The 11,121-nt window shown below is 46.7% G+C and overlaps 1 pseudogene; it reads left to right on the plus strand.

Annotated features, from left to right (window-relative positions):
• The first annotated feature begins 2,527 nt into the window (after positions 1-2,527).
• LOC136453148 (probable auxin efflux carrier component 9) lies at positions 2,528-7,260 on the plus strand (annotated as a pseudogene).
• The last annotated feature ends 3,861 nt before the right edge of the window (positions 7,261-11,121 follow it).

Genomic DNA, 11,121 nt, shown 5'->3' on the forward strand with positions numbered 1-11,121 from the left:
TACGTGTCATCCGAAGGAAAAAAGGAAAAGAAGAAAAATGAAAAAAAGGGGGTTTGCCGAGTCTCCGATCGGACACTCCGCAAACCCAGATTTGCCGGCCTTCACGTCATGGATCTGCGGCACCAATTCCTTCGCCAATCAGAGACCGCTGCTCCATTCTATAAATAAACCGCACCAGCGAGCGTGGGAGGAGCCGCCGGGCCGAGGCCACAACCACAGGCACGATGCCGTGCGGGGCCACTGGCCGCCGTGAGGCAGACCGGCCGCCGTGAGGCTGCTTGCCCGGGTCACCTGCAATGGGGAGCAGCCGGCGGCCACCACCGGTCGCCGAATCTGTCGGGGAGCGAAAAAAAATTGGATCGACGATTTGGAAGGTACGAATCATTGCAGTTACCTTAATCCAGTGTTTGTTCCATCTGGAAATCGCAATATCTCGATTTAGTGGAGGCTGATTCCCCGTCGTCCCGTCACAGCAACAGTGCAGTCTAATAGCCTTTCCCAGCGGAGAGCAGCGTGGCTTGCAGTGGAGGCAGCGACGCTGGCGCATTGTCTCATGCGGGTCCTCCAACAGCAACGCTGGCAACTTCTTCAACAGTACACCGGCAACTTTTTCTCCGGCGTGCTTCCACAGCCTGAAGGCGCACCTGCCCCTGCTGGACGGCTACCAGGGCCGCGCCCGGGAGTTCAGGCTCTACGGCAGGGACCTGGCGCTGGCGACCCCACGGCGAGGGCACGGCACTGGTGCCGCCAGAAGAATGGGCGGAGGAACGGCCGGCCGGCGGCTCGGAACTCTGCCTAGCTAGCTTGATGACCTCAAGGTGATGTCATGCTCACACCTTATACGTCGATTTTCCTTTAGAAAAATAAATTCAGAAAAACTTTAGAAATGCAGTTATACTGGCTACAGTTTCTCTCTCGATGGTTGCCGAGTGTTTTTTCGTGTGGACACTCAACAAACATGACATCTTTGCCGAGTGCCCGTGCCGTTAGACACTCGGCAAACGTGTCGTGACCGTCTTCTCGTCGTCACGTTACTTTTTTTTTTTGCCGAGCGTCGGTTTTAGCACGAGTGCACGATAAAAAAACACTCGGCAAAGAAACTTTTGCCATCACAGTGTACGTTGTGTGCTGTTTGCCGAGTGTAACACTCAGCAAAGGATTGTTTTTTAGGCTTCGCTGTGTGCCTTGAACATACGGTAAAGCTCCTGTTTTTGGTAGTGGAGGTAGTACTCTACCAATTAATAATGCAACTAAGGGGGTGTTTGGATCTGGTGACTAAAATTTAGGAGATGTCACATAAGGATGTAGTATAGGGTGTTCGGATACTAATAAAAAAATTATAGAATCCATCAGTACTCCACGAGACGAATTTATTAAGTCTAATTAATCCGTCATTTGCACATGTTTACTATAGCACTACATTGTCAAATTATGGCCTAATTAGGCTTGAAATATTCGTCTCGTAAATTAGTCGTAAGCTATACAATCATATTTCGTAATTAGTCTATATTTAATAGCATGTGTCCAAAGCGACAACGCCGCTAACACGCATGCCGTGGTGAGCTTGACCGCTAGCAGCTATTGGCGTCTGAATGTCTGATATTTGACTGTCTGCGAAGAAACGAATAAATGCACACCTGGTCACACCACAGAGATGGAAAACTAGCGAATTGGAAACCGTTGATATAAGGGGTTCGCCTACTATTTCTGTGATATTCGCATTCTCATGCATGTGATTCAACACGCAGCATGCTGCTGCATGTGCCTGGCTGGATCATTGGTCAGCCTCGCACCCTGCAGTCGGGACACGGCTGCGAATCAAATCGACCTGGACATTCAATTTAGCAGTTAAAACTTCGTCCAAAAATTGATCACCAGTTTAAACTACGAACTGATCGTACTTACTCCTAAGTAGCACAGCGCTGTACCCAGCACGAGCACGCACAACTCACTTTTGTTGAGTTGCTAGTGGCGTCAGCACCCAGCTAATTTCCATTAACTAGCTAGCTAGTACCAGTGCGTGCGCATGCATGCATTTGTATTTGTAATTGCAGCTAGCTGGCTTTTTACTTGCTGGTTTTCTGACGTCCTTTTCCGCGATCCAAAACCATCGGCGAACTGAATCTGCGAACATTGGCACCACCATATGCAGATTGCAGTTGCAGAGTCGTCCGTCAAGCACCACCGATCGTCAGTTGCATTCACAACGAGGATTGAGGTACTCCCTCTGTCTGTGAAGAAAAGAATGCAACTACGGATTGAGATTCACACGTACTTCCCAATCATCCACTATATACACACGTCCAAGCCAAAACCTAGCCTCCCGCACTACATACCACAACACACTTTGCATCGATCAGTCACAAGATCGAGAGCAGCAGGTGCATTACTGCTTCGTTCTAGCTAGCGAGGACGAAGAACCAGATACTAAACACTAGTAGTAGCTATATATATCGACGAGGGTTTAGTGAGGTTCCTTGGTTGTCGATCGCTAGAATGTTTGTAGCTGGTTTGAAGGGCGACAACCATGATCCCGGGATCCGCCGTGTACCACGTCGTGGAGGCGCGATGGCGCCGCTGTACACGGCGGCGGTGCTGGGCTACGCGTCGGTGCGGTGGCTCAAGGCCTTCTCCCACGAGCAGTGCAAGGGGATCAACCACTTCGTGTTGCTCTACGCCGTCCCCGTGCTCATCTTCCACATGGTCTCCACCAACGACCCTACCACATGAACCAGCGCCTCATCGCCGCCGACACGCTGCAGAAGACCGTCATGCTGCTCGCGCTCACGGCCTGGGCCTTCTGGACCCACTTCCGCCGGCGCCGCGATGGCAAGGCGTCGTCGTCAGCGGCGGCGTCGCCGATCAAGTGGGTGGTGACCAACTTCTCGGTGGAGTCGCTGCCCAACACCATCATCATGGGCGTGACGCTCCTGGACGGTATGTACGGGTCCGTGTCGAGCGAGCTCATGAAGCAGATCGTCGTCATGCAATTCTGCATCTGGTACAACGTCGTCATCTTCCTCTACGAGTTCATGGCGGCGCAGGACGGCACCGCCAAGTCAGCCCCGCCGTGCCGGCGAAAACGGCGGACGAGAATCACGACCGTAGTATGGTCGACGAAAACGGCGGAAGCAGTATTCATCGTCATGCCGCCGACCGTAGTAGCCATCACCAGGTGGTCGTCAACATTGAAATCACGGAGGTGGTGGCGGCGGCGGCGGTTGCGTCGACGCCGCCCACGGCACCAGTCGACGGCGCGGCGGCCGCCCAAGAGACGGCGGCGGCGGCCGCGAAGGAGCTGATGAGCGCAGACGACGTTGGAGATGGAGATGGAGATGCTAACAAGGCGGCCGTGGATGTCCCGCCGCCAACGCCGGTCCAGCCGCAGGTGCTGTCGGTGATGCACGTCGTGTGGATGGCCACGAAGAAGCTTCTCCAGATTCCGAATACCTATGCCAGCTTCCTTGGCCTCATCTGGTCTCTCATGGCATTCAAGTGCGTCTCCGATCCCCTTCAATCTATCTAGCTAGTATCATGTCAGATTTTTAGTATCTTGTTAGCATTTTATATATTTATATCTGAATTTCTCAATCGTGCTCACTAATAATTATTATTGCCCTAATTTGTTTCCTTCTACACTGCAGGATTGGATTCTCGATGCCAAAAATTGTTGGCGACTCTCTGTTCATCATCTACACAACCGCAGTTGGGCTGAGCATGTTCGCTTCAGGTCCCAATCTCACTAAAAACTAAATCTGGGCACGATTTAATTAAACAACAATTATTTTTTTTTATTTTTAAACTTACTCCATTCGTTCCAAAATAAATGATTTTTTTGACTTCTTGTTTGACCGTTTGTCTTAAATTGAATAAGACGAACGATCAAACAAGAAGTCTAAAAGTAAAAAACGTCCCTAGCTTAGGTCCTGTTCGGCTGATGGTTTCTGCGGCTGCTGTTGATGCTGATACTAATTTATTGGGAAAGAAAAACATTGTTTCATAACTAAAAATTAGTGCTGATTCTGACTGATAAGCTCAAGCGGATAAGGCCTTATTTCGAAAGGGAGGGAGTACACATTAATAACGATTTGATTAGACTTACGCCAACCTATATGTACGGGTCATTTTCAGGGACGTTCATAGCGCGGCAGTCACGGTTCATGCCATGCGGGTACACCATCGCCTCGCTCTCCATGCTGCTCAAGTTCCTGATTGGCCCGGTCATCATGCTGCTCGCCTCGCTGGTCATAGGATTGCACGGCACCTTTCTGCACATTGCTGTTGTACAGGTGAGCCACCAACAAGCCAATACGTACAGGAACTGTACACCTTCTTTTTTTTTTCCATTACCGTATTTATTTTTGTTGAAACAAACAAAAAATAATGCACGGACGAAGAGCAAAAACAAATTTTGATAGTATCGCATCATAGTAACAGCAAGAATCTTTAAAACGGGAACGTGCTTACTTGTGTCCGATTTTTTTTTTTGTTTTTTAGCCTCTTTTTTGAAAAAATTTCACAAATATGTCCCTGGATGTATGATTTCAAAATCTAGACCCATAGCTCGGCGCGAGCTCAGCGCCATCGTTGGTAGCGCCGAGCTTACACGTCTCGGCGCCATAGATTCTGGCGCCTAAGTCGGGGCCACGTTGGTGGCGTAGACGCTGACATGGCAGCCAGCTCGGCGCCGTGGATCTTGGCGCCGAGCTTAGCGCCGTGATTATTGACGCTGAGCTCTGTCTTATACGGGTCTTCCCTTCCTCTCTCTATCTCTCTCTTCCCCTCTCTCTCAAGCCAGGGCGCCGCGTCCGCCGCCGCGCGTTGCCCCGGCCACTGCGCCCGCGCCCTCGCCCTCGCCCTCGCCCGCCCGCGGCCCGCGCCCTCGCCCACGCCCGCACGCAGCCCGCGCCCGCGGCCCCCACCCGCAACAGTGCCGGCCGCCCGTGGCCCTAGGCCGCTCGCGCCGCCTCGCCGCGCCACCACCGGCCCGGCTCGTCGCCCTCACCCACGTCCGACGTCCGCTGCGACTCTGTCCTAGGGCCATCGATCCCGGCGTCCACTGCGACTCAGGTAGTTAGTTTTAATTGTAGTGTAGTAGTTTTGGCATTTATTATTTACTAGTTAATGCGATGACTTAGGTAGTATTTTACGTCCTAGGGCCATCGATCCCAATGTTGGATGCATTGCTACTTATTTTTCAACTAGTATTTTCTTTCGTTGCAGTACAAATGTCTGGAGGGTCGTCCAGAGAGAGAGGAAAGGGGAAGTGAACTACCATTGTGTGAGAGAGTTCTCTTGGTCCCGATTTCTTTGAGAAATCTCTTTATAAGAGGTTCCCAGTTGAGAGCAAAAGTGATTTCACTAAAGAGGCACCACTGAGAGGATACGATGAATGGAAAGAAGAGTGGCCAAAATACATGCATGGTGAGGACTGCCTAGTGCAGATGTTCACCGAGGAAATTGATGGAGGTCGTCATTTCTTCAAATATCCGCGAGCATGGGTAATTGCTATTACTATTTGTTTCTTCAACATATTCTTCTTCTATACAACTTACATGACATACTTGTTGTAGTCTTTCTTGGTCGAAGAAAACTATGGGTTCATTAGGTGGGTCGATCATCGACCTATTTATCCGCATGCGGAGTACATCTACTATCTATAGGACCGTATCTTCGATCTAGAAAGGGAAGTTAGCAGCGGTTACAAAGACGACGAATTGGACGATAACAACAAAGGTGTCGATTTACAGGAGGCAGTCTGCAATGATCCATATTGGTTTTTTAGCCTCTTTTTTGAAAAAATTTCACAAATATGTCCCTGGATGTATGATTTCAAAATCTAGACCCATAGCTCGGCGCGAGCTCAGCGCCATCGTTGGTAGCGCCGAGCTTACACGTCTCGGCGCCATAGATTCTGGCGCCTAAGTCGGGGCCACGTTGGCGGCGTAGACGCTGACATGGCAGCCAGCTCGGCGCCGTGGATCTTGGCGCCGAGCTTAGCGCCGTGATTATTGACGCTGAGCTCTGTCTTATACGGGTCTTCCCTTCCTCTCTCTATCTCTCTCTTCCCCTCTCTCTCAAGCCAGGGCGCCGCGTCCGCCGCCGCGCGTTGCCCCGGCCACTGCGCCCGCGCCCTCGCCCTCGCCCTCGCCCGCCCGCGGCCCGCGCCCTCGCCCACGCCCGCACGCAGCCCGCGCCCGCGGCCCCCACCCGCAACAGTGCCGGCCGCCCGTGGCCCTAGGCCGCTCGCGCCGCCTCGCCGCGCCACCACCGGCCCGGCTCGTCGCCCTCACCCACGTCCGACGTCCGCTGCGACTCTGTCCTAGGGCCATCGATCCCGGCGTCCACTGCGACTCAGGTAGTTAGTTTTAATTGTAGTGTAGTAGTTTTGGCATTTATTATTTACTAGTTAATGCGATGACTTAGGTAGTATTTTACGTCCTAGGGCCATCGATCCCAATGTTGGATGCATTGCTACTTATTTTTCAACTAGTATTTTCTTTCGTTGCAGTACAAATGTCTGGAGGGTCGTCCAGAGAGAGAGGAAAGGGGAAGTGAACTACCATTGTGTGGGAGAGTTCTCTTGGTCCCGATTTCTTTGAGAAATCTCTTTATAAGAGGTTCCCAGTTGAGAGCAAAAGTGATTTCACTAAAGAGGCACCACTGAGAGGATACGATGAATGGAAAGAAGAGTGGCCAAAATACATGCATGGTGAGGACTGCCTAGTGCAGATGTTCACCGAGGAAATTGATGGAGGTCGTCATTTCTTCAAATATCCGCGAGCATGGGTAATTGCTATTACTATTTGTTTCTTCAACATGTTCTTCTTCTATACAACTTACATGACATACTTGTTGTAGTCTTTCTTGGTCGAAGAAAACTATGGGTTTATTAGGTGGGTCGATCATCGACCTATTTATCCGCATGCGGAGTACATCTACTATCTATAGGACCGTATCTTCGATCTAGAAAGGGAAGTTAGCAGCGGTTACAAAGACGACGAATTGGACGATAACAACAAAGGTGTCGATTTACAGGAGGCAGTCTGCAATGATCCATATTGCACTTGCCCTAATAACCACAAGAACAAGGGGCATCTGCCATCACCCCCGTCACCACCACCAACAACAATGGGAGGTTATTGTGGAGAAGGTGCAACACAATTTGCTATGTGGCCACACTATTAGGACGATCCTATCTTATTCACATAACACATCCATGTGTTTATTGTTTGGTTTAGCTACCTAAGGCATGTTAGGTTTAGTCGAAGGAACTCTGTACTCTAGTTCGGTTTATGTTTTCACATACAATTTCATGTGTTTTGTGTGTTGAATTATATAATACTCTACTTCATTAGGTTTATTGTTTGCAGCACGTGATCACATTTCACTACGTCCGCAATATTATACTGAATATTATGACCACAAATAATAAAAACAACTACATAATGAAATGTCCAATATTATACCACATTAAATACCACAATAATACTAGAAGTACGTGCTGACAGTAGACAATATTGTTAATGAATAAACCATAGAACTAACAAGTTATGGAGACTGTTGAGTGCAACGAGGTCACTTTTTCTTCCTCGGGGCATCAGGATTCTCCTCCATCGCTGCTTTCACTCGGCTTGCACGCTCAAGATTCTTGTCCCTCTCCTCCCTGTACGCAGCAAGACGCATCCTTTCCTCCTCTTCCTTGTGCTCTTTTTTTGCAGCCTCCTCTTCGTGTCTCTTCTCTATCATCTCCTTGTCCTCTGGCTCCCACCGCAACAGTTTCTGCATTCATTCCTTGTCTTCAGGCTTGATCTCAGTGTCGATCCACTGCTCAAAATCACAGAGCGGTTGAGGGATCTGCAAAAAATACAATTGTTACAAAACAAAAAAACATGCAAGATGTCATATGACACAAATATCAATTCCTCACCATCTTGTTAATGCGGCGCTGATGAAGTGTAAGCTCAAATGCAAAATTGAAATGCATCCAATACCTCTGCCTATACGTGCCATCTTCATCGGACTTGGCTACTTTGCAAGGATCGTCACAAAAACACATGGGCACTGGAACACCACTAGCCAGAGGCAATTGGTCAAAGACATTTTCGGTCATTCGGCCATAACTACAATTTAGCTATTTTCGTTCTAAGAACCGAAATCAATTAACATTAAACCCTACACCTATGGTTTCTTATTTGATCGGACAACAATGAACCCATAACATAACAACATGCGATGATGCTACCTTGGTTTGCTAGCATTTCCATGTCTTGGCATCCTATGGTTGTATAAAATAAATATTAAAATTGCAAGAAACTCTAAGTAATAATGATTCTTAAGTTAAAAAATCTGACTAATATATATCTAATCGATGTGAAAAAAAACTAGGAGGGAGCGAGGATACCTTGCTCTCGAAGATCTACGAATCGAATCAAAGTTTTTAAGGTCCAATATGCCGATTCGTGAGGTAGGGCGAAGTGGAGAGAGAAAAAACCCGAGAGGAAGGAGAAAGAAGAGAAAGAAGGCTCGGGCAGGAAGGTTGGGGGCCGGGTTAAAACACCATCTCGACGTCATGGATCTTTGGCGCCAAGCTCGATGCCAATAACCACGGCGCCAAGCTCGGCGCCAAGATCTACAGCACCAAGCTCGACGCCAAGATCTACGACGGCAAGCTGTTTGCCAAGTCACCGCCACGTCTACGTCGAGCCCAAGACTTAGGCGTCAAAATTTATGATATCAAGACGTGTAAGCTCGACGCCACCAACGATGGTGCCGAGCTAAAGGTCCAGATTTTGAAATCATATCTTCCGAGGATATTTGTGAAAAATTTTCAAAAAAAAAACTAAAAAATAAAAACGTTGGTACTTGTGTCCTGTAATATAAGTTGATGACGTTTGCCCAGCCGCGATTTCCCGTTGCATGACAGAGAAAGGCATTGGTCATAGACTCATAGCGAAGAGACGCGTAAATCTGGTGCCGTTACGTACGCAAATTTAACCAGTGCTAGTAACGATACGCCGGGCTTAGTAGATGTGACTAAGGATGAAAACGGTATGGAAATATTCCATACCAAATCGTATTGTTTTTTATATTTAATCGATCAAATTCGTATTTTTGGTTAAATTTGGTTTGAAATTCGGAACACCAAATTCAAAATCGAAACGAAAACGGTTTAGATATTTTTTCTACCATTTTCTACTTTTAATTCGGAATATCCTGAATTGGAAATTCAGTTTCGAAATTCGGTTTATACCAAATTTGTCCCACTGGAAGTCCAATCTTAGAAAAATTATATCTTTTTCATATGATCTCGGATGAAGATGATTTTTATATGAAAATTATAGCTCTCGACGAGATCTACAATTTTCTAGTATTTAGTTTTTTCATTTGAAGTTTTAAGACGTTCGAAAAAAATAAACAAAGTTTTATGGGTATATTAATCGCATACAAGCGCTTGTTGCCTTAGAAAAATCATATATTCCTTACATGGTGTCAAATCGAGATACTTTCTAAGAAAATTATAGGACTTGTTAATTATTATTCACTTGTCAATTGTTATGCATTTGGTCCTACGGGTCAATATTCCGTATTGATTTTTTGTATACCGACCGTGTTCGATATAATTCCGCTTGAGTTAGTTCGTTTTCGAAATTCTCGATATTCCGTAAGTTCGTGTTCGTTTTCGTGTCCGGCTTTACCGCTTTCATTTTCTTTTTCGCATTTAAATGTAGAAGTAGAAAACGGTTGAGAGATTTTCCGACCGTTTCCGACCGTTTTCATCCCTAGATGTGACGGAGCAACGGAGCATGGTAGGCAAGCAAAGCCAGCTCCATGCTTATCGAATGTGGAGACACGATGTTGTACGAGCATGAAACTCACTTAATTCGCACTCTTGAAATCGAAGGAATAAATCATTGACACTGGCCGAGCTACAGCTCGGCCAAAGTGGCCAATGGCCTCTCATCGCTGGATCCTAGAAAGCCTATGTCCGCAACACAACTCCTATGTTTATTTCTCTTTTCTCTCTCTCAGTTCTCACTTCCAACCATGCACCAAGCCTCTCCGACCTCTTTCCTGACCTTTTGAATGATCTCACCATCAGTAGGATTCTTTGTATACACTTTTTTTCTAGTTTTCAAACTCTTGATAGCTAATCGGCAAGGCTAGAGGTTATGAGAGACCTGTCTAGCTATTTGAATGGTAATTTGTACGTACAATTGTACTCAGTTCAGATCGACTTGTTTTTTTATTATTATTTTTGAGATGCTAATAATCCTTAATTTCAGTATTATGATTTGTAATTTTTTTATTACTGCCTAATTGCTTTAGCATCGGGCGAAGAGTTGCTCCTAGCTCCGCCGCCATTGATATTGGCAGACACACGGGTAGCAATAATAATAATAATAATAAAACTGCAAGCTCAACTGGTGTATGTATGGAGGCGACGGGATCATATCGCATGGGCGGCTGGAACCACAGTTATTTTATTTGTTTTGATTTGAGTCAGAAAACCCCCGTGCACGAGCGTGTTTGTTACTCCCTCCATCCATAAAAAAAATACAATTCTCATATTTTGAGGTGTCAAAGAATTTAAAGTTTGATTAAAATTATATAAAAAAAGTACTAAGATTCATGAGATAAAATAAATTCCATTACATTTATAGTCATAGAATATATTTTTATAATAAATTGATTTGGAGACATAAATGCTAATATTATTTATTATAAACTTAGTCCAACTTAAGCTAGTTTGACCAGCATGATTTTTATAATTATATTCTTTTCTGGAGAGAGGGAGCACAACGCTTGCACATTTTTGCTGCCACCAAGCACGGAGTCACCGTGGCGGCAGGCAACCGCACCAACGGCTACTTCTGACTAGCTGAGCACGTACAATAATCTGTTCGCTTGATCGTTTCTGTGGCTTATAAGTCGGCTCGGTTGATGTTGTTTTGTTATGAGAAAAAAATACTATATTATTACTGATAAGCATAGCTGATACGATCAAGCGAACAGGGTGTTGATTTAAGACTGACTTTTGCTGAGCACGTACGGAGGCATGGATGGGTCATGGCTTAGGCCTTGTTTAGATTCAGGGCGTAAGTTTTGGGATGTCAAATC

The sequence above is a fragment of the Miscanthus floridulus genome, chromosome 5 (genome assembly GCF_019320115.1).
Source record: "Miscanthus floridulus cultivar M001 chromosome 5, ASM1932011v1, whole genome shotgun sequence".
Taxonomy (NCBI): domain Eukaryota; kingdom Viridiplantae; phylum Streptophyta; class Magnoliopsida; order Poales; family Poaceae; genus Miscanthus; species Miscanthus floridulus.